The 26,716-nt window shown below is 40.5% G+C and overlaps 1 protein-coding gene across 10 annotated transcripts in view; it reads left to right on the top strand.

Annotated features, from left to right (window-relative positions):
* The window catches only part of ctnnd2 (catenin delta 2), a 932,891-nt gene that overhangs the window by 309,543 nt on the left and 596,632 nt on the right, over positions 1-26,716 (top strand). The window lies entirely within an intron of this gene.

Here is a 26,716-nt window from a genome sequence, read left to right as displayed (position 1 = left end):
GCTTTTTTCCCCCCTCAAGGACTAGCCTAAGGAAAAAGCATGAAGAATAAATCCATTTCTGTGAAGTATGGAATTGCACAAACTGCTGCAGGTCATTTACTGTCACATAAACCTAATTATATGGAAACATATTCTAGAATAACCTTTTTGCGTATTCTTCCAGTTGGATCATTTTAGTTTAATTTACAATCCTTAAAATATGTATGGTTTTAACTATCATACTCTGAAATCTGTTTTTTTCTAATAAAGTGCCAAATGTTTTGGGGAAGCAAGTAACATGATTCTGTATGCAGAGTTATAAAGCTGTTACTGCATTTCACTTTTAAAGGTTTTGAAAGGTGTAAGAATGTGCTTGGAATACTAAATATAGGTGTGTTGCTTGGTTTGCTTGGCTGGAAGCTTGATTTGGCTTATAAAGCAAATTTATAGTAGAAAAAAGATTACTGCCTTTACTAGATGATGCTTGAAACATTCTTCAGGTAGGCATAGTTATGTAATATTGATGAGAATCCAGTCTTTGGCTCATGAATAGTAGGACAGATGTTTGATTGAGCCTAATTCCATATAATTAAGGAAGCTGTTTAAATTCCAACTTCCTAATGATTAAAATGTACTGCTGAAAATTAAGGAAACATATAAAATGAAAATAAAATAAACCAATTACATAATAATCAAAATGCTCTTGGAACATTGCTTAATTAAAATAATTGTGCATATACATGAAATTGATTAAAAGGTGTGTTAAATTGTTTCTAAATACTATAAATTTGTATTTTTAACTATGTGTGCTGATTCCTGGGGATCTACTGTCATTTTTGTTCAAATGTGCTACTGTGTATTTCCACCAAATGATGGCAAAATTTTGGTGGAAATGGTTGACATATATCATGTTTCAGTTTTCCCTGCCAATAGGAATGCTCTCTTTCAGATATTACTGAGACATTTAAAGTGTAGGTGCATGTGTATGTGTGTGTGTGGGGGGGGGGGGGGAGGGTCATCTCCAATGTTTTCATGGAAAAGAGTGCATTCAGCTTTAAAATACTTGTTTTATAAGCCATAGTTTACTACTCACAAATTACTTGCATGCTTTCCTTTCTTCAAGCTCCCATCTTGAACAGAATGAATTCTTTTGTCATTGTTTACTCTGTTAGTTAGGGAATCCTTCAGACCATGACCAGACAGTTCTTCTGGGCCAGTTTTGGCAGAAAAATAAAGGTTGTTAGTGCTGCACTCACTGACCTTGGACTTATGTGCTTATCCTTTCTTTGCTTCATGTGCTATGGCTGTATAGAAGAGAACATAATCCTTTACTCTTATTTTATATTTGTCTTTCATTGTGTGAAATCACTAAAAGTGTTTAATAGAATCTTTGGTATTATTCAAAGGAAAACGAATCAATTTTATAAGCCATAGTTCACCATTACTTGAAAATGGTTCAATAAATATTAGTTAAAATCAATGATAGTTTTTCTAGATTCTGTGACAATAATAAACTATGGTTACTGTTCTGAGGAAAGGCCATATTATGTAGCTGCGCCCACATTTCAGCACAGCCTTTATAAATAACCTGTAATTTCCAGTTCTATTGGTATAAAAGAATCAGAAAACTATCAAAGAGATAAAGGAAGGTGGTGTATCTGAATGTTGTTCGTTGTCTCACAATAAACTGTAATAGAAGGAGGTGAAAGTGAGAAAGGCCTACTTTCTTTCTCTCTTTCCTTTCTCCATAGACAGTCTTATTTCAAGAGAACATACAGAGTAAGAAGAGCCAATATATCATATGGCCCAATTGTATTCTATTGCCGTTTTCTTTGTATTAATTCTTGAAGTCACATCTTGTGTTTTGGTAATGGGATGTCAAAGCTGTTTTAACAGTACAAGTGGTTCATTTCTTCAGTACACAAGTGGGACAGGTCAATTCATGTCCTCAGAATTTTGACACTTTGATATATATTTGGTAAAATAAATTATGATACAAACAAGAGTGGAGGTGTAAATCTTGTATGTGGATCTCTCAGTGTTTTATAATCTAATTGTATATTATTGTAACACATTTCAGAGCAGTTAATCATCCATACTCATATTAATTATATAGTATCCAGCTGATCTCAGCTGCTTTCTTTTCTTGCTGAGTTATAAATTGATCACTTCTGAACTGAATTGATTGTTTCCTTTAGAACTGATGCCTTGTCTTCTTTTTCTTTATGTGTGTTGATTTGGCAAGTACTCAGCATTTCTTGCCTTTTCGACTTTTGAAATGCACAGTTAGACTAGATCTGGCACTTGAAAAGAGATACACTTGGTGTCATAATAAGTCTTACCCATTTGTATGCTGCTACAGCCATACTTTTGAGGAAAACCAGTTACCATGGGATTCGGTGTTGCAGACCTTTATGAATCAGAACAAATACATAATAAAACTACTATGAAGAGCTCCACTGAATGGTTTTAAAAGAGGCTTGGGGTGATTTTCTAGACAAGCAGAACATAGAAATGCTGGAGTTGATTATTTTATCATGAAAATGAAAAATATGTTTCAGCACTTTTTTAAAAAATAATAATGACATAACTACAAAAACTACAGTTTAGGAACAAAAAGGCTTAAGATGCACAAAAAATATGTTAAATAGACAAATCAAAAATCTTCTTTTTTCATTAATGGAAAGCCTACAATCTGGTATTAGAATAATATTTTGTATCCCAAATCTATAATATAGTCATAAAATATAAGAGACTCAGTGCTTTTGGATCAAAGTGGGCAATCTAGGATCTAAATGAACTAAGGTGGGGGGTTTTGTTTGTTCCTTCTGAAACTTCTGAAAATATGTCATGGCTACATGGCACAATTTCTGATAATTTCAAGACTATAGTATACCTTTACTCCCTGTAAGTTGGTCTAGGTCAGTGGTTCTCAACCTGTGGGTCCCCAAATGTTTTGGCCTTCAACTCCCAGAAATCCTAACAGCTGATAAACTGGCTGGGATTTCTGGGAGTTGTAGGCCAACATATCTGGGGACCCACAGGTTGAGAATCACTGGTCTAGGTGCTATCATTTTGAAAGACTTGTATAAAGATTACAGTTTTGTGGTGCATCCTGACATCACTGCACGCATGCAAGAAAACAGACAAACTAGTAGAGAATTTGCTTTGAATTTAGATGATGTAGTAATTGTAACTGCCTCATAACACTTGTTTCCCCATTTTTAAAGTACATAATTGTGAAGCTTCTTTTAGGAAAAAATTGAAGGGCTGCATGATTTATTGATCTAAAATGAGAGTACACTGGATGGTAAATCTGGGCTAGTATGGGGGGAAATGCTCCCGACTGGCTGTGGTAGCAGCAACATGTACCCTTTCTTTTTTTGAACTCACTGCAGTAGTGTGTTGGACTCTATACCATCCAGCTGGGCTGAGACTGCATCAGTCCAAGTGGACCATCACTTCACCATCTATGCCACTGTTGTCACTCCCAGACAGTCACAAGCTCTGTGTAAGCTCCTGGCCATTACAGGTACTTCACACATCAGCAGTGATGCCTGCATGACCAGGAAGAAGAAGAGAGCCAATCTCTGCCCCTTTGTTCTGCATTGATGAGTGCAGTGAAAAGGAGATGTCAGGGTGCCTTGGGTGGGTAGCAGATTGGTTTGACTCAGGCCTGATCCGGCTGTCCACACTACTTCAAACTTTCAGACAAACTCTGGGGCATTCCCTGACTTTTCCTAATGGATGGCTAAACCAGATTAAGCTAGTTTATCCCATGATACTTACCAAAAGTAGGGAAACATTGTAGGAACATCAAAGAGTGAACTCAAGGTGAGTCTGAGTAATAATGCTCATGTAGATGAGCTGTTAGTGTCTTGGTTAAATCTAGAGGGGTTTTTTTTATAAACATAGTCAAGGTATTTTGCTTTCTAAAAATAATTTTGCCAAGTTTTCATCATGAAGCCTTCATTGTCGGGCTGTGGCCCAGGCTGGAAAGCAAACCAGCTGCAACAAATCACTCTGACCAAGAGGTTATGGGTCCGAGGCCAGCCCATGCCTGCGTCTTGTCTCTGTCTCTGTTCTATGTTATGGCATTGAATGTTTACCTTTATGTGTGCAATGTGATCTGCCCTGAGTGCCCTTCGGGGTGAGATGGGCGGAATATAAATGCTGTAAATAATCTATATATATAAAAGAGTGATGGAATCAGGGCACCGGACAAAACAACAAAACTACAGGCCCCCCAACCTTGAAATTTGACAACACAACCCATCACCCACGGCTCTAGGTTGATACAACAAAAAGAAAAGAAAAATAAAGTCCTAATTAGAACGAGAGGAATAATTGTTTTTATCCAATTGCTGCCAGTTAGAAGGCTAAGCTCTGCCCACTTGGTCTCCTAGCAACCTACTCAGCCCAGGGGACAGGCAGAGTTAGGCTTCACTTAGGCCTCTTCCACAGATTATCTAATTTGCACTGGATTATATGGCAGTGTAGACTCAAGGCCCTTCCACACAGCTATATAACCCATTTAGAATCCGTTATTTTATTTATTTATTTATTTATTTTTCAAACTTATATGCCGCCACTCCCCTAGGGCTCGGAGCGGCTTACAAGAACCGGCTAAAATCAACAATTTAAAAAACATTTTAAAAACATCATTTAAAAAAAAAATCTTTAAAACATCCTAAAAGCACCTTTTAAAACATCAGCAACAGAACTCAAAAGCCTGCCGAAACAGGTGTGTCTTACATGCCCTGCGGAAGGCCAACAAGTCCCGCAAGGCACGAACTTCAGGTGGCAAGGTGTTCCACAGAGATGGCGCCACTACTGAAAAGGCTCTGCGTCTAGTTGCAGTTAGACGCAAGGTCTTAAAACTGGGGACTTCCAGCAGGTCTTGGTCCTCAGAACGGAGGGATCTCTGGGGTTTGTAAGGGGTGAGGCGGTCCCTCAGGTACATCGGCCCTGGACCATGTAAGGCCTTGAAGGTAAGCACCATCACTTTGAAAGTGATCCAGTGCTCAATTGGTAACCAGTGCAGCTGCCGTAAGTTATCTGCTTTGAACTGGATTATCTTGACTCCACACTGCCATATAATCCACTTCAGTGTGCATTTTAAACAACTGTGAAGAAGGGGCCTCATATAATCCAGTTCTAAGCAGATAATATAACATTATCAATATACAGTAGAGTCTCACTTATCCAACATAAAGAGGCTGGCAGAACGTTGGATAAGTGAATATGTTGGATAATAAGAAGGGATTCAGGAAAAGCCGATTAAACATCAAATTAGGTCATCATTATACAAATTAAGCACCAAAACATCATGTTATACAACAAATTTGACAGAAAAAGTAGTTCCATGCACAGTCATGCTATGTAGTAATTACTGTATTTACAAATTTACCACCAAAATATCACAATGAATTTAAGTCACTGACTACATAAACATTGACTACTAAAAGGCAGACTGCATTGGATAATCCAGAACATTGGATAAGCGAATGTTGGATAAGTGAGATTCTACTGTAATATGAAATAATTACTGTGATAGAGTAATACAGAACAATATAATCTCTAAAATCAGAACACTAAATAAAGAACAACACTCTGAAAACAGGGGAATTCCATACAGGAAACAATCAGGGCCAGCTAACACCTCCCAACAAAGTATTCCCATCACCAAAGTCTGGCAAATCCTCTGTTTTCTGAGGGCCACAGACAGTGGAAGCACATAAAATATTGCAAGCAACACCACTCTGAAAACAAGGGAATTCCAGACAGGAAATAATCCAGGCCAGCTAACACCTCCCAACAAAAAATTAACTCAGGGAGGAAACAACCAGGCTTTAAAACTGCAAGGCCATTACATGCTAATCATTTCCCCTAATTACAGCATTCATACTTGCCTCGAACAGACAAAAAAAATAAATCTTTGCCACAGCAACGCGTGGCCAGGCACAGCTAGTAAATAATAATAATAATTGTCAATGACGTTTTACACTGAAGGTCGAACTTGCACTTACCTGGAAACAATACGGGAAAAGCTGCCTCCTGGTCCATCTTCTGTTCTGGATTTTGCTGAGAGTAACGTTGGATTTCAAATGAATAGGAGATGAGGATAAAATATGATAAGACACAATCAAAGGTTTATTTTGCACTTGACATAATCGGGGCTACTGGCATTATCATTCCCCCCCCCCAAAAAAAAACATGAATCTAAGTCTCAAGTCTACACTCCTGCGCCTTGACACATTCACCTTTCGGCCCAGACTTGTGTTTGATATACCTGTTTTAACATTTTATCTTGTAAGATTGTCCTTTTCGATTGTTTTACTGATATTGTTGATTTATTGTTGTAAATTTGTGTTTTTGTTTTGATTTTATATTGTGATGTTGGGCAAGGCCCCATGTGAGCCGCCCCAAGTCCCTTCGGGGAGATGGGGTGGGGTACAAGAATAAATAATAATAATAATAATAATAATAATTATTATTATTATTATTATTATTATTATTATTATTATTATTATTATTATTATTGGCCAAAATGATTTTATCTCTAGTTTATTGGTGGGGAAGGATAGCACTGGAAGTATCCTGAGAGATGTTGCTGCTGTCAGGCTCTCCAGCCTCCTTTGCTGGCAGGTGGAAAGTCATTCTCCTTAATCACCATGTAGCATGAACTGTGGCTAGTCACTTTTGGGGGTTAAGATTACAATGTTTTGCTTACATCATTCTATTTGGGTGTTTGTGCCCCAAGTTTGCACAAATACCCTGGGATACATTACAATTGGCAGGATGCAGATACTTACTTATTTACAGCTATAGTCAAGGCTCTCCCAAAGGCACTTGAAAGTGAGGGAAGCTTCACCTATATGTCTACCATTATTAACCAGTGAGAGGTGTGAAGACAGAGGTTCCCTCTACCAGATTTGAACCCTCTTCAGGAGTGCTAACATAACCAGCACTGCTTGAGGGAATAAACTGAAACATCACATCTCTTTGAGATAACAGACAATGATGAACTGAGAAGATTCATTCCCATCTGCTTGTCGTAATTGGGCCTCCCATAATCCAGTGTCCTCAGGCCCAGCTTCTGATGTATTGCAGATTTTGGTTAGTGAATAAAGTTGTGATCAGTTCTAACTCAAATCTCTGGTCTTGTGTCATTGCTCTTGATGGTATGGCAATAACCTGCATTATCAACCTCTACCATTGTCTGCCATATATAGCTGATCAACATATGTCATGAGAATACAATCAGGGCTGTAGCCAAGGGGGGGGGGGGGGTTAGGGGTTCAACCCCCCCCCCCCCCCCATTTTTCAGTTTTAAAATAAAACCTGGTTTACTCATGAATTTTAACTGGTTAACCAAATATCCATGAGTGTCCACTGAAGTTTATTGATGGAGCCTGATTTCTAAATTATTTTGCGTTATGGAACAACTCTTCATGATTCACTTTAAAAAGTTTAAAAAAAGGCTCACTAGTAGAGAATATATGTTGGCTACAGGTGTTAAAAGGAATCCATGTAGCAGTATTCTATAGGAACCCTTTTGGGGGTTTTTTCCCAAAACCTTAGCAGAGTGCTGGAAGCGTCTCCAAGCCCCAATCCAGCTAGGATCCAAGCTCCCTCTCTGTGGTGTATGTATATATGCCAGTTACTTCCAAACTCTGACATTGCAGATGTACAGTCTATAAGAGTAAACCATTTGTTAAATATGTCAGAGGACTGATAGTAGAAACAATTGACAATACAAATTGTCAATTTCACAATGCAAAAAGCTAGACAGAGCAAAATAAGGAGTGTCATAATATGCCACAAAGGTATCTGAAATATATTATACTCTTAACTTAGCCATCTCAAGATTGAGTCTTCATACCAAAAAAAATGACATCTGTTCTTTGTTTCAAATCTGTCACCAAAAATGTACATTGGAATCTTAGTGTGAGTAGAATTTCAATATGAAAAGGCAGCATAATTTAAGAATGTATCATAGGGTTGCCACATAAAACACAGGACAGGGCTATGACACCTTTAATCAATCAGCTGTTTTCAGTAGACATTGCTTGGAAGAGATAGTCTTGTGCTTCTTCCATACAGCTATTGCGGTCGTTCCCAACCTTTGGTCCTCCAGGTATTTAGGCCTTCAGCTCCCACCCTAACAACTGGTAAGCTGGCTGGGATTTCTAGGATTTGAAGTCCAAAACAACAGAAGGACCAAAGGTTGGGAACCACTGTATTAAAGGGACAGAAGATCTGTCCCAAGTTTCACTTTGCAACCTGAGTATATAGTGCCTTATCGTGCTTTTTAAATACTTCATACTATAATGTTAAGAATGTTATATCCACAGTTCACATTATAATTGCAGCTATTTATTTTTGAAGCAAAAGTTTGAGCATTCAAATGTACCTTATAATCAGAGGCGGTTCAACCGCCAGGCAATATAGTCATTTGCCTGTGGTGCTGCCCTCCTGGGGGTGCCCTTGAGCCCCCCGGGAGGATGGCGCCACCCCGCCTCCTTCCCCTTTGGCCCGGGCCTTCAGGAAGGCCCAGGCAGGCCGCAGCAGCAAGGCCAGCCAAATCACGGCCCTCTTTCAGGACGCGGTGCCCAGGTGAGGAGGGTAAGGGGAATGGGCGTCTCATGAAGCCAGGGTGCACCCCCGCCTCCTCTTCTTTTCTCCTCCCCAGCTGAAGCCCAAAGAAAGCCAAGGAGGAGGAAGAGGCGAGCGACTGCTTCTCTCTCTCTCAGTCTCTCTCCCCTCCTCCTCCTCCTCCTCCTCCTCCACCACCACCTCTTTCTTGTCCGGTGTAGGAGGTTGTGGCGAAGCTCCTAAGGAGAAGAAGCAGGAGGAAGGGGGGGAGGAGAGGGGCGCACACTCTCTCTCTAGCTTTCTTTCCCTCCTTTGCTCATCTCTTCCACTGGTGGCTTGGGAAAGGGGGCTCAAGGCACAGGCTCCAAGGGCTACCTCCTCCTCCTCCTCTTCCCCGAGGAGAGCCCATGCCCTGGAGCATCTGCGGCAGCTTTCACCAGGGCATCCTGGTTCAGTTTCCTCCTTTCTCTTCCCAACACTTCCCAACAAAGGATCCCCCCCCCCCCGGCAGGCAACAGCCAGGCTTTGAAACTGTAAGGCTAATCATGCTGGCCAGTTGCAACATTCACACTTGCCTCAAACAGACAAGAGTTCTTTCCCCCACCCTGGACATATAGTCCAGAAAACTCACAACAACCCAAGGACTCAAATCTTCTCCAAAACCTGGGAAGAAGGGGTCGGGGAGTCTTTTGCAGGCTCTGGTTCTCCTTTCCATTCATTGCTGACAATTTTAGGAGCCTCTTTCTCTTTAAATGTGCCCTAACCCGGAGTGCTACCGTCCCTTTAAAAAAGACAAGCCAAAATGTGTATGCGCCGCCAATAAACAAGTCACGCCCCTCCCCCTTACATGCCTATCACTAAACATTTAAAGAGTAGATCAGTGTCCTCGGAAGGAGGAGGAGGAGGAGGAACAAGAGAGGGAAACAGGGGAAGGAGGGAAACTCAACCCCGGAGTTAATATAAACTACAAGCGCGCAGACGCCCAGGAAAGTTGAGATATATCTTCTTCAACTGTGTGTGCATGTGTGTGTGTGTGTGTGTGTGTGTGTGTATGTGTGTGTGTGTGTGTATATAGGGTAATGAAATTTTGGCCTAGAACAAAACAACAAAACTACAATCAGGGCCAGCTAACAACTCCCAACCAAGGATTCCCCCAGGGAGGTAACTGTGGAAAGAGAGAAGTAGTTTGTATTACCAAAGTCATTATCATTATTACTATTATTGTTGTTGTTGTGTTGCTTTGAGCCATGAAAATGAACACAATCTGGCCCCAAGTATTAAAATAAACTCTAAAACCAGAACTGTAAATAAAGAACAACACTATGCAGACAGGGTAATTCTAGACAGGAAACAATCAGGGCCAGCTAACACCTCCCAACAAAGGATTTCCCCAGGCAGGAATTAGCCAGGCCTCGAAGCTGCAAGGCTATTCAATGCTAATCAAGATGATCAATTTCAACATTCTCACTGGCCTCCATCAGACAAGAGTTCTTTCAAACACTGGACCTTCCACAGATATGTAAACATCGCTTGCTTAGTTTCCAACAAACTGCACACACAGCCTTTGAGGATGCCTGCCATAGATGCAGGTGACACGTCAAGAGAGAATGCTTCTCGAACATGGCCATACAGCCTGGAAAACTCACAGCAACCCCATGCTTTCCTTCTTTCCTGCCTGGCTTCTGCCAAGAAAATGAGACTTTGTACTTGCATTGGTTTAATCTGTCGTTTCCCTGGTTCTTCCTAAGAAAGGTAGCATCAAAAAGGCTCAAGTTTTCAATGAGTTTTTTCTCTCCCTATGGTAGGTGGTATGGAATATATTATCCTGACCTCTGTTACATCAGCTCCAATGGCTGCCAATCTGCTACCGGGCTGAATTCAAAGTGCTGGTCTTGACCTATCAAGCCCTAAACGCTTCTGGTCCAGGGTTGTTTTATGTTTTCCGGGCTGTATGGCCATGTTCCAGAAGTATTCTCTCCTGACGTTTCACCCCCATCTATGACAGGCATCCTCAGAGGTTTTGAAATATGGACTGGGTTATCTGAGTCCACATTACCTTATATCCCAGTTCAAAGCAGAAAATGTGGGATTTTATTCAGCTGTGTGAAAGGGGCCTTAGGGAAAATGATCCTTGCAGTCATAATCTAGTGCAAGTGGTGAGCATGGTCCCAGGATCTCATTCTAGGTTTTGAACTGGATTATATTAATCTACACTGCCAGATAATCTGGGATAAGCAGATAATCTTGGATCAGATCCTGGGATATAGGCCAATGTAGGTGACGGTCCTGGAGGAGGAATATGGATGCGCGCGTGTGTGTGTGTATATATATGTGTGTGTGTGTATGTGTATATATAGGGAGCTCCCAGTGGCACAGCGGGTTAAACTACTGAGCTGCTGAACTTGCTGACCGAAAGGTTGCAGGTTCAGATCTGGGGAGCGAAGTGAACACCCGCTGTTAGCCCCAGCTTCTGCCAGCCTAGCAGTTTGAAAACATGCAAATGTGAGTAGATCAATAGGTACTGCTCTGGCAGGAAGGTAACGGCCGCCACTGCCACCTTCAGGTCAGGAACCCAATAATTTGTTGGCTATTCGAATTTGGGGAGCAGGGTTTGCTCCTGCTGTTAGCCCCAGCTTCTGCTAACCTAGTAGTTCAGTTATTGGTTTAGGTGGAGGCACCAAAATTTCTGTTCGCCTACACTTGAAAATTACCTTGGACCGGCTCTGCTTATAATATAGCCCAATTTAATTGCTTATAAGAAGAGCCAGTTTGTAGTACATGTGAGGTGCATAGATACTCAAGGAGAAAAGAAAATTTCCTCAACAATATCAGGAAAGATGAGTCATGTCCTCCCTAAAGGGAACCTTTTATGTGCTTTGATTTCAATCGATCCTTTGCAGATGTTGTTTTATGAGAAAGGAATACTCTTTTTTCTATTCATTTTTTTATCATGTTTAGGATGTAACTTCCAAAGGAAATCATTCATGGTCATTATTTCAAAAATCAGAAATTATATAATTTCTCAAATCTGGGCTTTTTCATACATCATTCTTATTTTTTTATTATTTATTGCATATCTTAAGCACCTCTCAGAATAGCAGTTTTCTAAATCCATCTGACAACATAAAACAAGAATTCCAATTCTCTTGAAAAAGTCATTAAAAAGTATGAATCAGTTAAGGCATGCCAATTTTTAAATAAATAGGAAGCATATTTACTAAAAATCCAAAGACAAACAAACTTTTTTAAACCTTCATAAAATAAATAGCATACAGAGCCAGCCATCTGTCTCTCAGAAGGGAATTGTGTAGAACAGAGACAATCAGTTTCTAATGCCTCCAACCTCAGATTTTGAAATGGTTGACTAGTAAATATGGCTTACAGCAATGGTCTCAACATTTAGGTCAGTAGTTCTCAATCTGTGGGTCCACAGATGTTTTGGCCTTGAACTCCCAGAAATCCTAACAGCTGATAAACTGGTTGGGATTTCTGGGAGTTGTAGGCCTGGGGACCCACAGGTTGAGAACCACTGATTTAGGTAGATGCATAAATCTATAGGTCAGAGTGGACAACACACTCTGGCCACTGTAGTATTTTGTACTCACTCCCATGGTCTACCTGGCTTCCACCTGTGTATTTACCATCCAAATGTGATGGTGTAATTGATAAAAACATGCTTTTTTTTTTACATTGCTTCTACTCCCAGAAACCTACCAAAAGTAGAAATGTTTCAATATTCCAACTCATAGCTTAGCAAATTATTCATTATACAGTATTTATGAATTTTCTCCACTTCTCCATCTTCTTAATTCTGTCAATTCCCTATCTCAAAAAGAATAACATCTGAATAGCAGTGGAGCCCCAGGAGGCTTATGGATCCTGATGGATTCCTGAGGTCTCTTGGGGATCTGCCTGTCATGGAGGCTAATAATCCTGTTGATGCCTTGGTCGATCGCTATAATAGCGAGTTGTCAAGGGCAATAGACATGATCGCCCTCGAACGTCCCCTCTCGCTTCATGGAGTTGCCCCAGCCCCCTGGTTTACTGGAGAGCTAGTGGAGATGTTAAGGCATTGGATGTTTGCCTTATATGTGTAATGTGATCCGCCCTGAGTCCCCTTCGGGGTGAGAAGGGCGGAATATAAATACTGTAAATAAATGAATAAATAAATATTCTTTCCTTGCAATTCCAGATGTAGCATTTTGACCTAGTAATCTCTGCTTAAAATGTAATGTGTATGTGTGTTTTTTTAAACAATGTTGTGGCATGTAAACAACATTATTTTAGATGATGTTTTCTGGAATAAAATCATGTACAACTCCTTGTTCTAAAGGTAATTGCTGCCAATTGATTTAAGTCTAAACACTTTGCCAGCTACTTATCCAGTTTTCTTCTTCAAGTTCAAGAACTCAACAAAAAGAAAAGAAAAAGTAAAGAGTATATAGGAATTCAATGCTATGCAATTTTCCAACAAGTTATAGTATGAAAAATTAACCAGAGAAGACCTTAGACAAATAACTCTGACAAACGTCTAGAAACATTAATATAGCCATCCTTCCATATCCATGGGTTCTATATCCATTCTACCATCCATGTCTTGGCAATGTTATTTTTAAAAAATCCCAAGGCAAACTTTGATTTTGCCATTATATATACAACATTTTACAGAATAAGATTTGCACACCTATGGATTTTGGCATCTATGGATTTTGGCATCCATGCAGGATTTTGGAACTAAACCCCAGGAGATCACAAGAGCCCACTATTTACAAACATCAAAGAAATACCTACCCTTTGAAGGCTGCATTGAAATTTGGAGAACACTAGTTTGCTCCCACGAACTATGATTCCCAGTGAACTCAGAGTCCCTTGCTTGCTACACTATTGAATTAAACTTATATAATTCTCAACTCTACTCATATTTTTGGTCATCTCATGTACATACCACATTTCTGTTGAAATGACCTAGAGAAGCTTACAATAATTTAAGGTACATGTTCAGTTAAAAATGGAAGTTAGCTCTCTCTTCAGGGTATGTTGCTTCCTTCTAAATAACTCATCTAACTACAAATCCCAGCATTCCATAGGGTGGAGGCATGGCACTAACTTTACAACTTGAATACACTGTGAGATTGAACTATATTGAGTCACAGTTTGATTTAATCCCCTTCGGGGACCACTGACATTGGTGGGATGACAGAGTTATAATCTACTATATCAACATGTTTTGTGGATCTATGTTAGTTTTATTTGCATTTATTTATTATTTATTTTAAGGATGTGTAATGTAGTCTTTTATCAAATGACCCCCTGATCACTTACACCTGATTAAAAGAAATATCTTATATCATTTAACTTTGCCGACACCAGTGTAGTTAGAAAGATTTGTTATTATTTTCTTTTAACACTGAATTCATATTTGAATTAAATAACTGCCTAGGATACTGTCTAGTATCCTTATGTTTGTTATTTGCTCTTACTGTATCTTGTACATTTCTCAGTATTTAAGCTATGGTGGTGGAAGCTGATAACTTTCTAAATTATTGCTAATCAAAAGTATACACATAGAATGCAGAAAAGTGACTAGTCACCACCAAAATAACTTTGGTTTTGAGTTGAAATGTGTATTGTCTCTCCAGGCTTTCAATAAACACCTTCTTTAGCAGTTAAACATATTGCAAAAAGCAATACGTTACAAAACACTATTTCTCCAAATACATTCAATTTACTGTTTATCATCTAGTGTCATATCTTTGCATTGTTTTGAATGGAATAGAAATATTAGGCTTCCAGTTTGAATTCTTTCCTTTCTTAGCTTGCTGTCATTTTGAGCCTTAACTAAGAAAAACTAAATAAAAACTCATACCCTGCTATAATTTCTACATTTTGAAAGTAAGTACAGGCAGTCCCCGAGTTACAAACATCCGACTTGCAAATGACTCATAGTTAAGAATAGGGGTAGGAGAACAGGAAGTGAGTGAAATTCAATCCTGAAAGAGTTATCATGAGGAAAGGGGGTCACCACTGAAGCTTTATCACCAATCCTTGCTTCCACAACAAGCCACATTTTTCAAAATCTAATTATCACAGGGACAGGAAGTGAGGTGAAATCTGCCAAACAGTGGCACAGACCCCAGAGGGGTGTTAACCCTTTCATGTGCTATCCAAAATATGCATGTATGTATGTATATGTATATATGTGTGTATCGATCTATCTATCTATGGCTGGAGTTACTGTATATACTCGAAGATAAGCTGACCCGAATTTAAGCTGAGGCACCTAATGTTACCACAAAAAACTGGGATAACTTATTGACTCGAGTATAAGCCAAGGGTGGGAAATGCAGCAGCTACTGGTAAATTTCAAAATAAAAATAGATACCAATAAAATTACATTAATCAAGGCATCAGTAGGTTAAATGTTTTTGAATATTTACTGTATTTCAAAGAAAAACAATAAACTAGCTCTATAAGTGGAAAAGTAGGGGCAACAAACACAATATGGTATCAACAATAACTTTATTAATAACAACAACATCAACAACAACGACAACAACAACAATAAAACTTCATTTGGAGCCCAAAGATAATTTGAAAACCAAGATTGTGGCAACCAGACCGATAGACAACTGGCAAATAGAGGGAGAAAACGTGGAGGCAGTGACAGACTTTATATTTCTAGGCGCGAAGATCACTGCAGATGCAGACTGTAGCCAGGAAATCAGAAGATGTTTACTTCTTGGGAGGAGAGCAATGGCCAACCTCGATAAAATACTGAAAAGCAGAGACATCACACTGGCAACGAAGGTCCACATAGTCAAAGCAATGGTATTCCCCATAGTAACCTATGGCTGCGAGAGCTGGACCATAAGGAAGGCTGAGCGAAGGAAGATAGACGCTTTTGAATTTTGGTGCTGGAGGAAAATCCTGAGAGTGCCTTGGACCACAAGAAGATCCAACCAGTCCATCCTCCAGGAAATAATGCCTGACTGCTCACTGGAGGGAAGGATATTAGAGGCGAAGTGGAAGTATTTTGGCCACATCATGAGAAGACAGGAAAGCTTGGAGAAGATCGTGATGCTGGGGAAAATGGAAGGAAAAAGGAAGAGAGGATGACCAAGGGTGAGATGGATGGACGATATCCTTGAAGTGACTGGTTCGACCTTGAAGGAACTGGGGGTGGCAACGGCCGACAGGGAGCTCTGGTGTGGACTGTTCCATGAGGTCACAAAGAGTCAAAAACGACTGAACGAGTGAGACAACGACGACAATATAGGTATATAATAGGCTTGTCCGATCGATGGAAAAAATGTTTCAATTCTCATTTCTAAAGTAGGGGGTGCCGGCTCTTCGATATAGAAATTATTTCTTAATGTTTCACCCAAAATTTTCGGATATTTCCGAAAATTCGTAATGTTTCTAAAATGTTTCTAAAATGGCGGACGCGCATGCGCAATCGCCAAAAAACAGGAAACCGGGGGGGGACTTTTCTGGGGGTCTCCCGCCCTCATTTCTTGAGCTATTCTCATCAAATTTGGTACAGTGGGAGAACACATTCCACACTCTTTGCTCAACAAATTGCAGAATGTTTCCTGTCTCCTATGATTTTTGGTGAATTTTCATAACTTTTTATAATACACTATTTTTCAATATTTGAAGAAACCTGTTCCTGGTTTGAAAATCTTATTTCCTGTTCAATTGGGTTCTTACCACTGTAAAAGTCCCTCTTCTACTTGTGTAGACTTTGGATTAGAAATGCAGCATACGCCAAGCAATGCCTTGACAGGATTGGCAACGTCTTTTGAAAACTATAAAATGCCTTTGAACCTTTTGATCAATGGTGCCACTGGCTGACCTTGTGATTGCAAAAATGAAACTCTGGCTGAGGACTTTGGATTGGAAATGCAGCACACGCCAAGCAATGCCTTGACAGGATTGGCAACGTCCTTTGGAAACTATAAATTGCTGTGGACTCTCTATTGAATCAAATCAATGTCTGACTTTGTGATTGCAGAAATAAAACTCAGCCCAAGGCTTGGGAATAGAAATGGAGCGTGAGGGAAGCAATGCCTTGGCGGGTGCCCCACGTCCTTTGGAAACTATTTCTTCCAATGTACCCTTTAGGTTTGAAAACAATGTGTGTCTTTGTGATTGCTGCAATAACACTCAGCTTGGGATTACAAACAGAGCAGGAGGGAAGCAATGCACTTGCAGGAACGCAGATGTCCTTTGGAAACTATTATTTTCAAGCCCCCCCCCCCCTTTCAGGATTGCAAAGAAGGGCTGATGTGGTGATTGCTAAATTCCAAAAAAGAAAACAGAAAGGCAAAAGGTCTCCCTCAGGAGTAGATGGAAAGCACCCCAAGCTCAGCACTAGCAGGGACGCAGACGTCCTTTGGAAAAAAAAGTTCCCTAAAGCCAGCCACAGCAAGGACTCTGCCCCAAGCCCCCAGCCAATTTTCCCCCCAAAAAACACAATATCGAACCAGCAACAACAGAAACACTCTACCCCCAGTCACTTAGCCCTCTCTCCCCCAAGCAAGCAAGCAGCTTCCCAGCGCGCGCAAAACACCCTCTCTCCTCGGTATCCCAACCCAGAATGGCTTGGCTCAGTTGGGGAGGGGATTTTTATAGAGATCCTCCACGTGGACGCGCAGGACGCTAGCCCCCACCTTTTTCAGCCATCGTGGAAGTCTCTGATTGGCCAGGGAGCGGTAGCCATGTTAGGCTGCGCTAGGTTCCCATTCATGTTAGGTTGCAGAAACAAAAAAAAAATTAAAAAAAATTAAAAAAAATATTTAAAAAAAATTTGGAAGGAAAAAATTTAACGAAAATTTTAAGAAACAATTAGAGAATGGGCCAACGATGGTTCGAATTACATTGCCAGTTGCGCCCAGGGAAAACGTTTCAATACTCGTTTCAAAAAACGAGAACAATCCGAAATAATTACGAAACGAGAAACATAACGAATATTTGGACAACCCTAGTGTCAGAACCCTGCTACTAGAGCCTGGATGTGGCTCTGAGTATCAGGGTCACTGACATTGATAAGACACCTGCGTCTCAGGACTCAGAGAAGAAACGGCTGCTGGACTTGGCGGGGAATCTGCGCGGGGTTTTGCTGAGCGGGAAGAGACTTTTCAAATGAGGGGGAGGGTATATAAAGGATGGTTGGCCGGAGCCTCCCATTATTGGCTTTTCTGATATTTCTGTTTCCTGCAGTAAAGTTTCTGGTGATATCACAGAGAGTCTCGTGTGTTCATTCAGGAGCGGCTGTAGTGAGCTGACACCTAGTATATAAGGATTGCAAAAGCTTGCAAGGGGTTAATGCCTATATATCTGTAAGAGAGTTTAACAAATATTTCAGGGGAAAATGCTTTAATAAGATTAATGAATATATATTTTTCTTCTTCCTGACTTGCAAGGGCGTATTTCCCTTTTCAAAACATTCCCTTGATTAAGAGGCCTGAAAAACTTGGCTTATCTTTGAGTATATACGGTACATTTAACTCCAGCCATTTAATTTGGTCTTGCAAACAAATTCAACTTAAGAACAAACCTGCAGAACTTTCTGATTGATTTTTCTGTCACCAATTTTGATCCACTGCTTCTAGGATAAATGAGAAACCTATAAATGAAGAGTAACATTTTAACATTGACTATGTTCACTCGTGTCTAGTATTGCCCATACAAAAGAATTATCACATGCAGGAATTTTGGAACCAGGAAGGAACAAATATATCCCTGTAGTTGTTGGATTGCAACTCCCAGGAAACCTAGGAAGCATAGTAAATGGTGAAGAATCATGGAAGCTATAGTCCAAAAGCATTCAGAAGAGTCATAGTCACCTACCATTCTTTTAGTTCAAGGCCAGTGGCCATTTCCCAAAAGGAAATGTTTGTGGTCATCAGAAGCCTGCATTTTACAAAACATGCAGACTGCTTTTTTTTTTTTTTTAAATCCTATTTAGCACAAGAACAGCTAACAAATTAAGTGGCTGTGGCATTTGCATTCACCTGGTTTTGTTAAGCCAGTTTCAAAACTGTTTTGCTTTGTTTAACTTAGGAGACATTATAAGATGGTTTCATAGAGAAAGATGTGTACTGGACTTCACCAGATATATAGCATCTATATATCTGTGACATACATTTGTTTGTTTGTTTATTTACTTACTTACTGTATTTATACCCAACCCTTTTCACCCCGAAGGGAACTTAGAGCGGCTTACAAAAGACACGATTTGATGCCGCATATACAAACATACATACAATAAAACAAAACAGCATACATTAAAACCAAAAAGTTAGAAAAACATCTCAGTCGTAAACCCAATTATTAAAACTACACAATTCATATTTTTGTTGCCATATCCTCCAGTATTGTCATCCATCAACTTCAGGTGCAATGGGGGGGGGGGGGGACAATTAAAATCCTACCATTTGAAAAGCTAAAACATACCCTGTGTCAATTATTATATATGCCCATGTGATTTGGGCACAGGATTTTTAAGCTTCAAATAGAGGTTTAAAAACGCTTTGCCACTCACTAACCATGTTTCACAAGTGTTCACATCAACTAAAACATTGCAACAGACTTTTGGTTAACTGCATTGAAGAACAGTATTCTGTTTAGACAGCTGTAAATGTCACCAGTTTTAAGTGCACAAAGTAATTCTTGTGAAAGATGGTATGCTCAAGTTAGCATTAACTATTATCACTGTGGCATTTGAGGATTTCAGATGAAAGGAGGCACCTTCTCTGGACTTTTACTAATAGGATATTCTCCACTGAAGGTTGAGAGATGTATCATCCTGTTCCACTCTCGCTCACAGCATGTTTGAATTTGTGCTTGTGCTAAGTAAGGTTAAGCATGAGCAGAGTAATCTTCAAACACATATAAAACAATCATTGCTGATCATGTTGTCGACAAAGATGGATAGTGTGATAAATAATGAGGGTGAGGCAATTTATTTAAGGTGATTGCACAGGAATACTGGACCCTTAGCAACAAGTGCTTTAACACATATGTTTTGTGAACAGGGAAATGGCAACTCTTGCATAGCAGCACTGGAAAGCTGTGACTATAAAAATAGAAATGGTTTTACTCCCCTTTATGTCCGTTTTGAAATCACTTCTGATATACTAATTCTAACTAATTAATGGATTAGAGAGATAGGCCAAAACTAACAAAATGAAGTTCAGCAGGGACAAATGCAAGATAGTCCACTTGGGCAGAAAAAATGAAATGCAAAGATACAGAATGGGGGACACCTGGCTCGACAGCAGTACATGTGAAAAGTTAAACATGAGCGAACAATGTGATGTGGCTGCTAAAAAAGCCAATAGGATTTTGGCCTGCATAAAATAGGAGTAGAGTGTCTCGATCCAGGGAAGTCATGCTACCCCTTTATTCTGCCTTGGTCAGACCAAACCTGAAATCACACTGTGTCAGATTCTGGGCAAAGCAGTTTAAGAGAGATGTTGACAGGCTGGAAGGTATCCAGAGCAGGGCAACTAAAATGATCAACGGTTTGAAGTACAAGCCCTATGAGAAGCGGCTTAAAGGACAGGGCATGTTTAGCCTGTAGAAGAGAAGGCTGAAAAGAGACACGCTGGCCATAAATATGTGGGGGAAAGTCATAGGGAGGAGGGAGCAAGCTTCCTTTCTGCTGTCCTGAACACTAGGACACAGAACAATGGCATCAAACCTCAGGAAAGGAGATTCCACCTGAACATTAGGAAGAACTTCCTAACCGTGAGAGCTGTTCAACAGTGGAACTCTCTGCCCCGGTGTGTGGTGGAGGCTCCTTCTTTGGAGACTTTTAAGCAGATGCTGTATGGCCATCTGTCAGGGGTGCGTTGAATGAGATTTTCTGCTTCTTGGCAGTGGGTTGGATTGGATGACCCATGAGGTCTCTTCGAACTCTATGATTCTATGATTGTATGAGATGAAAAATGTGTATTATCCCACATGATGTTGGATTGCAAGCCCTATCAACTGTAATGAGCCAATGTAGCCACTGACGAGATACTGAGAATTGCAGTCCAAAAGCATCTAAAAAGCCACTCATCCCCCAGTCTTGTTTTATATCTTTGTTTCTTATCCACTTTTTAAACTGAGAGTTTAGCAAAATTCAAGGGGAGTCTATGTAGCACTAAAATGCATACCTTTTTCTTTGAAACAGGAGGCTTGCTTGTTTGAAAAGCAGTAATAATATCCCTCTAAGTTTACCATATCAAATTCTCTAACTGGGAACAGGAGAGCAGTCCAGACCATGGGAAGTGTAAACTTAGAAGCTAATAGTGGATTCACTGCTGGGTCAAGTAACAGATAAGGGCCAATTTTCATCTCAGGAGTGGTCTGGGAGGGAAAGATTTTTTAAAAAAACAGAGGGGGGGGGGCGAGAGGCTCATGCATTCATGCTTGCACACACCTGTAGAACATCCTGGTAAGATCACTATCCCTTCATACTTTGTATTTAAAGTCAACAGAACAAACAGAGAGTCATATTAAATATGCAGTCACATTTAATGGCTGGAAACCTTTAATGGGCTCATAAGCCCATTACATGTACTAGTCTATAAAATGTGGACTTGTGTCCACATTTTTCACTATTATTAATCATTTCAAGACTGTTTCAGCATTTGAATGGAATGAGTGCTAGCAAAAATACTTTATGTAACAGCATGTCACATAGAAGTCATAGTATTACTAATCAAGTTACTGCATCTCATAGCAGTCTCATCTGTCTGTCATTCATTAAGAGTGAGGCTGGCATGAAGTTACTTCACATAATCAACTGTTTTATGAGTTTTTGGAAACATAGATTCTAATAGAATTCCAGCTCTCAGGAATATTTTTCAACATCACTCACTTGAAAACCTTAAACGCTGAAGCCACCCTTCTGTCTCCCACCTTAAAATGTGTTACTCAGAGCAGATGCTTCTTACAGCACCTTTTGTGTTAAACAAACATGCGTGCCAGTTGATGCACACCAGTTTAATTGGCAGCTCTTCCCAAAAGCTTTTTTTATTGGACCCTGGGCTGCTAAAATCAGAACTGTGAGCCCAACGTGAAATATCAAATTATTAATAATTAAAACGAGAGCTGACAAAAACCTTCTTTCAATATCAGCCCTCCATTCAAAGGGTGGCATTTACTGACAGAAATGGCAATGACACTGGAAGTCCAATTATGCACATCTCGTAATTGTTTTAACAATGTATGATTTATTTATGAGGAACATTTGTATCCCACTCTTCCTCCAAAGCTCTTGTGGGAAGTTTCATCTTATTCTCACAATCATCTCTTCTCTAGTTCCTAAAATAAAGTACCTACATATATATACTGTAAACATAATGAACATTACATGTTGTGGCTTTCTTAGAGTCAAGACTGGAAATTTCCTCAAGAAATTGGTTCTTAGGCATATTCCTTTGCAGTGATCTCAATTTTAAAATGTAGATGGTAGCTGAATTTTCTAGGCATTTAGACCAGGGGGACCCCTGGTGGCACAGTTTGTTAAAGTGCTGAGCTGCTGAACTTGCGGACCAAAAGGTCCCAGGTTCAAATCCCGGGAGCGGAATGAGCACCCGCTGTTAGCCCTAGCTCCTGCCAACCTAGCAGTTTGAAAACATGCAAATGTGAGTAGATCAATAGGTACCGCTCTGGCGGGAAGGTAACGGCGCTCCATGCAGTCATGCCGGCCACATGACCTTGGAGATGTCTATGGACAATGCCGGCTCTTCGGCCTAGAAATGGAGATGAGCACCAACCCCCAGAGTCGGTCACGACTGGACTTAACGTCAGGGGAAATCTTTACCTTTATCTTAGACTTCATGAAGCGCCTGCAGTTTCTTACACTATTTGAGTTCCTATGCTTTTCAGTGGGGAGGGAATGCTGGTGGTATATATGAAAATAGTGGGCTCACTCCCATTTTAAGCATATCATCATTTGACAGAGTAAGCAAGAAATTGCTAATAAGATTTATGGAGTGACTGCTCATCTTCCTTCCCCTTATGGATTTCAACAATCCTTCTTTATTACCTATCCTCCAGATCAGAAAACTTGGCTGACAGTATTGTGTTGCCCACTGCTCAAGGGTCTAAAGCTGCTTGTGTGTCAGCCTCCCTATCCCTCTGTGCACCAAACCTCTGTCCTATCTGGTCCACTGAATTTTGAAGATAATTACCCACTGCTTTAATGAAGGACACATTTATCATGATAGATTGCAGCGGAGTCAAGATGAGAACATGGATGAATTTTCTAGGTTTTTTGTATGTCCTGTCTCCAGGTGCTCCAGGGAAAGAGAAAAACCTATTCATTGTGCTTTTTTCCTCCCTCCCCCACCCTTATTAAAGAGAACATCAAGGTCTATTATTGCCCAAGGTGGCACTTTGGCAATATATGATAAACAACAACTGAATGAAGTAAACCAGTAAAAACAGTCCTAGCTAATCCATTCTAATCCCAACTAATTCATATTTGTTATAAAATTATCTAATGGATACACATATTATAATTGGATTTTTGCTGTTCTATCAACTATCTCAAGTAGAAATCCCAATTTCTTCTTATTGTGACTTGGTCGCTGAATCTTAATCTTGGAGCCCTTTCACAATATCTTTAGTACCATAGTATTTTTGGCAGCTTTTATTTCTTACTCATCTTAATTTGCATATTGCATACAGTATCCTGTGGTCTACTGGAATCCCAAGAAGGTAAACATATAAGACTTGATAATGGTGTCTCTCATTTTAGTTTGATAGACATACTTTATCATTCAATACTGAATGGTTTCATTAACTTTTTTTGGAAACGTTACAGTTTAGATGGGGCAGAACTCTTCCTTCCAGCAGAAGTGACTCTAATGCCAAGGGTGATAGACTTTTCTCTGGCCATGTCTACACTGATTGGTACATCTGGGGACAATTAATGGCCCCATTACCATTCTCAGACAGTGGAGAAGCTCTGTGAGAGTTCTTGGCCATTTGTGGTCATCCCATGCTGACATCAGCAGAGATGCCTATATGACCAGAAAGGACGAGGGAGCCCCTTAGTCTTGCTAGTTGTGTGGGTACCTCTGCCCACAATCACAAGGTCTGCCCACAGCCGGCATGCAGTCAAAGCCTAAGGGACAGCAGGTGGTGTGTGTGGGGGAGGGGGGGAATTGAAGGCCCCCGTGAAGAAGGCAAACTTGTTGGAGCTGGTTGATTTCACTGGCCCCAATCATGTGACAGGGCAAAGTTGCAGGTTATTTAAGGTTCTGCCATCCTCTTTGCTTCAGCATGGCCCACCCACCAACCCTATGGGCAATGTGAGTTTACACTGGTTGCACATGGGTGAGGCAGGAATTCCCCAGCCCCAAGTGTTCCTTGGAAGTTTTTTTTTTTTTTTTTTTTTGCCTACCCCACACTGTTTAGGAGGGGTGTGGTAATTGGCTTTGCATGGAGTCATTTCAATAGGTTTCCTGAGTAAGTTAAAAATGATCCATGGCATGTTAAAGGTGAAATAAACCTGGTAGGCACTGTGACACCTGCCTGCCTTTAGGTGGTGAAGTGTGGACCTCCATAACAGTTCCTATGAATTTTGGGGATTGGGGGCTACTTTTGTGGCTGAAATGAGGGTTCTCACTCTTAAGGGGGCCGGGCTGTGGTGCAGCTGGTTAATAGCTAGCTGCAATAAATCACTACTGACCAAGATGTCATGAGTTCAAAGCCTGGGCTGGATTGAGTGCTTGACCATTAAATAGCCCCAGCTCTTTGTTTATCTAAGCAACCCGAAAGACAGTTGTATATGTCAAGTAGGAAATTTAGGGACCACTTATGTGGGGAGGCTAATTTAACTAATTTACATCACCATAAAAATGTCCAGCAGCGTGCATGCCAGAAGATGAGGAAGTACTCCGTCAAGGACTCGGCGTCACAGTGGATGATGAAGCAGCAGCTCCCCCTGTGGCCGGAATCGAGCATACTCTCATGAAGCCAGAAGCTGGAAAATGTGTCTCTCTGTGTGTTGTATGTCTAATGGCATTGAATGTTTGCCATGTATATGTACATTGAGAAGGATGGAATGTAAATAAATACATACATAAATTAAAAAAACAACTGAAGTTTGGGAGGGAGCACACTTAGATGACCTTCCAGTAATGATTGGCCAAAGGTTCAGCCAAATAATTTTGGATGGCCTTTGGGATCTTTGGTGTCCACATGTCATTGGAGGTGGTCAGAGGGAGTGACACCTGGCCCAGGGACAGTTCTCACCAACAACCTCATCATACAGGGCTAGATTCGGCGGCAAATGCCAATCTAGCCCTGGTCATCTAGCCCTGGATCCAACCAGTTCCCATCACACAACATCATGCCAGCTCTGTGGGTGCAGAGGGGTGGAACTGGCATGGCACCACTGCCTGTGTTGCCCAATCTATGGGGGAAGCTGCACACATCACACTTCCTCCATGTGATCACCTTCCTGGCAAGGCAAGCAATGCAAGGCGTGAGGCACCACATTCTCCATGCCTCGTGGCAAAGTGGACCACCACCTCCTTCTGCCATCAGCTGTCTGATGAGATGATAGGTAACTAGCACCGTGAGTTATGTCTTACAGATTATATCCCTTAACAGTGTTTCTTCCTTCACAGGTTATTCCAGAAGTACTTATAAATAAATAGATCAGGAAATGGCCCTTTAGGTCAGTTTTCCTGTGTCTGGTCTCCTTATTTCATGGTGGAAATTCAAGGATCTCACACTGATCTCTGCCACTGGCTGGAACCAGTGACCATTTACCTGATGAGTTCAGGAAAAGGGGGGTGATAGCAGTGCCCCATGTGGAAAGTGGACTTTTCTGAATCGGGCCTGATCCTGCTATGTACGCTACCCTGAAGCTGCAGGGTTACTCTGGAGTTTCAAGCAAACTCTGGAGCATCATACCGACTTTTCTAGCACAGGGCTACACCAGATTAACCCTGTGGGGAAACACCGTGGGATGCCAGGAGTAAACTCATAAATCCAGGTTATAATGCCTAGGTAGATAAATCTTTTGCCTCCATTCATTTTCCAAAGATAGCTTTAAAATAGTAGCTTCAACACTATCTTCCACAGATGATGCGGATTAATTAAAATGTAGTTGTGAATATGAATGATTAAATACAATCACCAAATTAATGTAGTGATGAGAAAGCTGATTTAGAGAGGCACTGTAGGTGCACCAAACGAGTAGACTAACCATGCTTTACAACAAATCTTTGGTTTTAAGATTTCATTGGAGAAAACTAGGTATGCTGTTATTAAAGAGCAGGTTATTTGGACTTGTTCCAAGGTTTTGCTATGATTGTCATCTAGTGGCAAGTACAATAGCCAGAGCAATAGAGGACCCATTCACTGGGACTCTTGTATAGGAAGACAGTGCCTGAAGAGTAACTGTTAAAAGTGACAGTGATTGAAAGCCTGCATTTGAGTCTTCTTTTTGTTGCTTCACAAATACACAGCTGATGCAGCAAGGTTGTGTCCAGAGTGAGTGTTAACACTATGCTAGACTGCCTTGGTAACTTTTAATGTCATTTCCATTTCATTACTCCTTGGAAAGCAATTTAGATTATTGTGATGGCACTTTTTGAGCTGCCAGTATGAGGCGTTCATGCCAGTCAACTGTTGTAAGTGAGTGACTAAGCTGGAGTTTGTATTTCCCACGTACTCTGTAGTATTGCTGTTAATGGAGCATTGTGGAAGCTACTTCATTCTACATCCAATTCTTCCCCAATAGGCCTGATACTGATAGCCTCTCAATGAAATTATGCTATGAAAAGTATAGCTGTCACTATTAGGTGAATAATACCTTTTAAACTAAAGGAACCAAAAGCTATGAAGTGTAGCTCTCTTAGAAAAAGAGAATTGGAACTGTTTCTTATATCACCTTAGCTCTGCAGTGCTTCCAGCTGCCTACTTTTGCTATGTAGAAGATCAGAGAAGAGCACTGCCTTCCCTTCCACCTATTTTAGGATTCAACAAAAGCTGGAACAGTAACTCTCCTTTTATGCTAGAGCACATCTCTCCCCTTGTTTCTCTTGAAATGCACATTTTGGAAAAAGGGAAGTAAATGGGTTCAGCTTGAAATGGAGTTGGTCTTATTTACAAGCTGAAG

The sequence above is a fragment of the Anolis carolinensis genome, chromosome 4 (genome assembly GCF_035594765.1).
Source record: "Anolis carolinensis isolate JA03-04 chromosome 4, rAnoCar3.1.pri, whole genome shotgun sequence".
In the NCBI taxonomy this organism is placed as follows: domain Eukaryota; kingdom Metazoa; phylum Chordata; class Lepidosauria; order Squamata; family Dactyloidae; genus Anolis; species Anolis carolinensis.
This window is presented reverse-complemented; position numbering and strand designations above follow the sequence as displayed.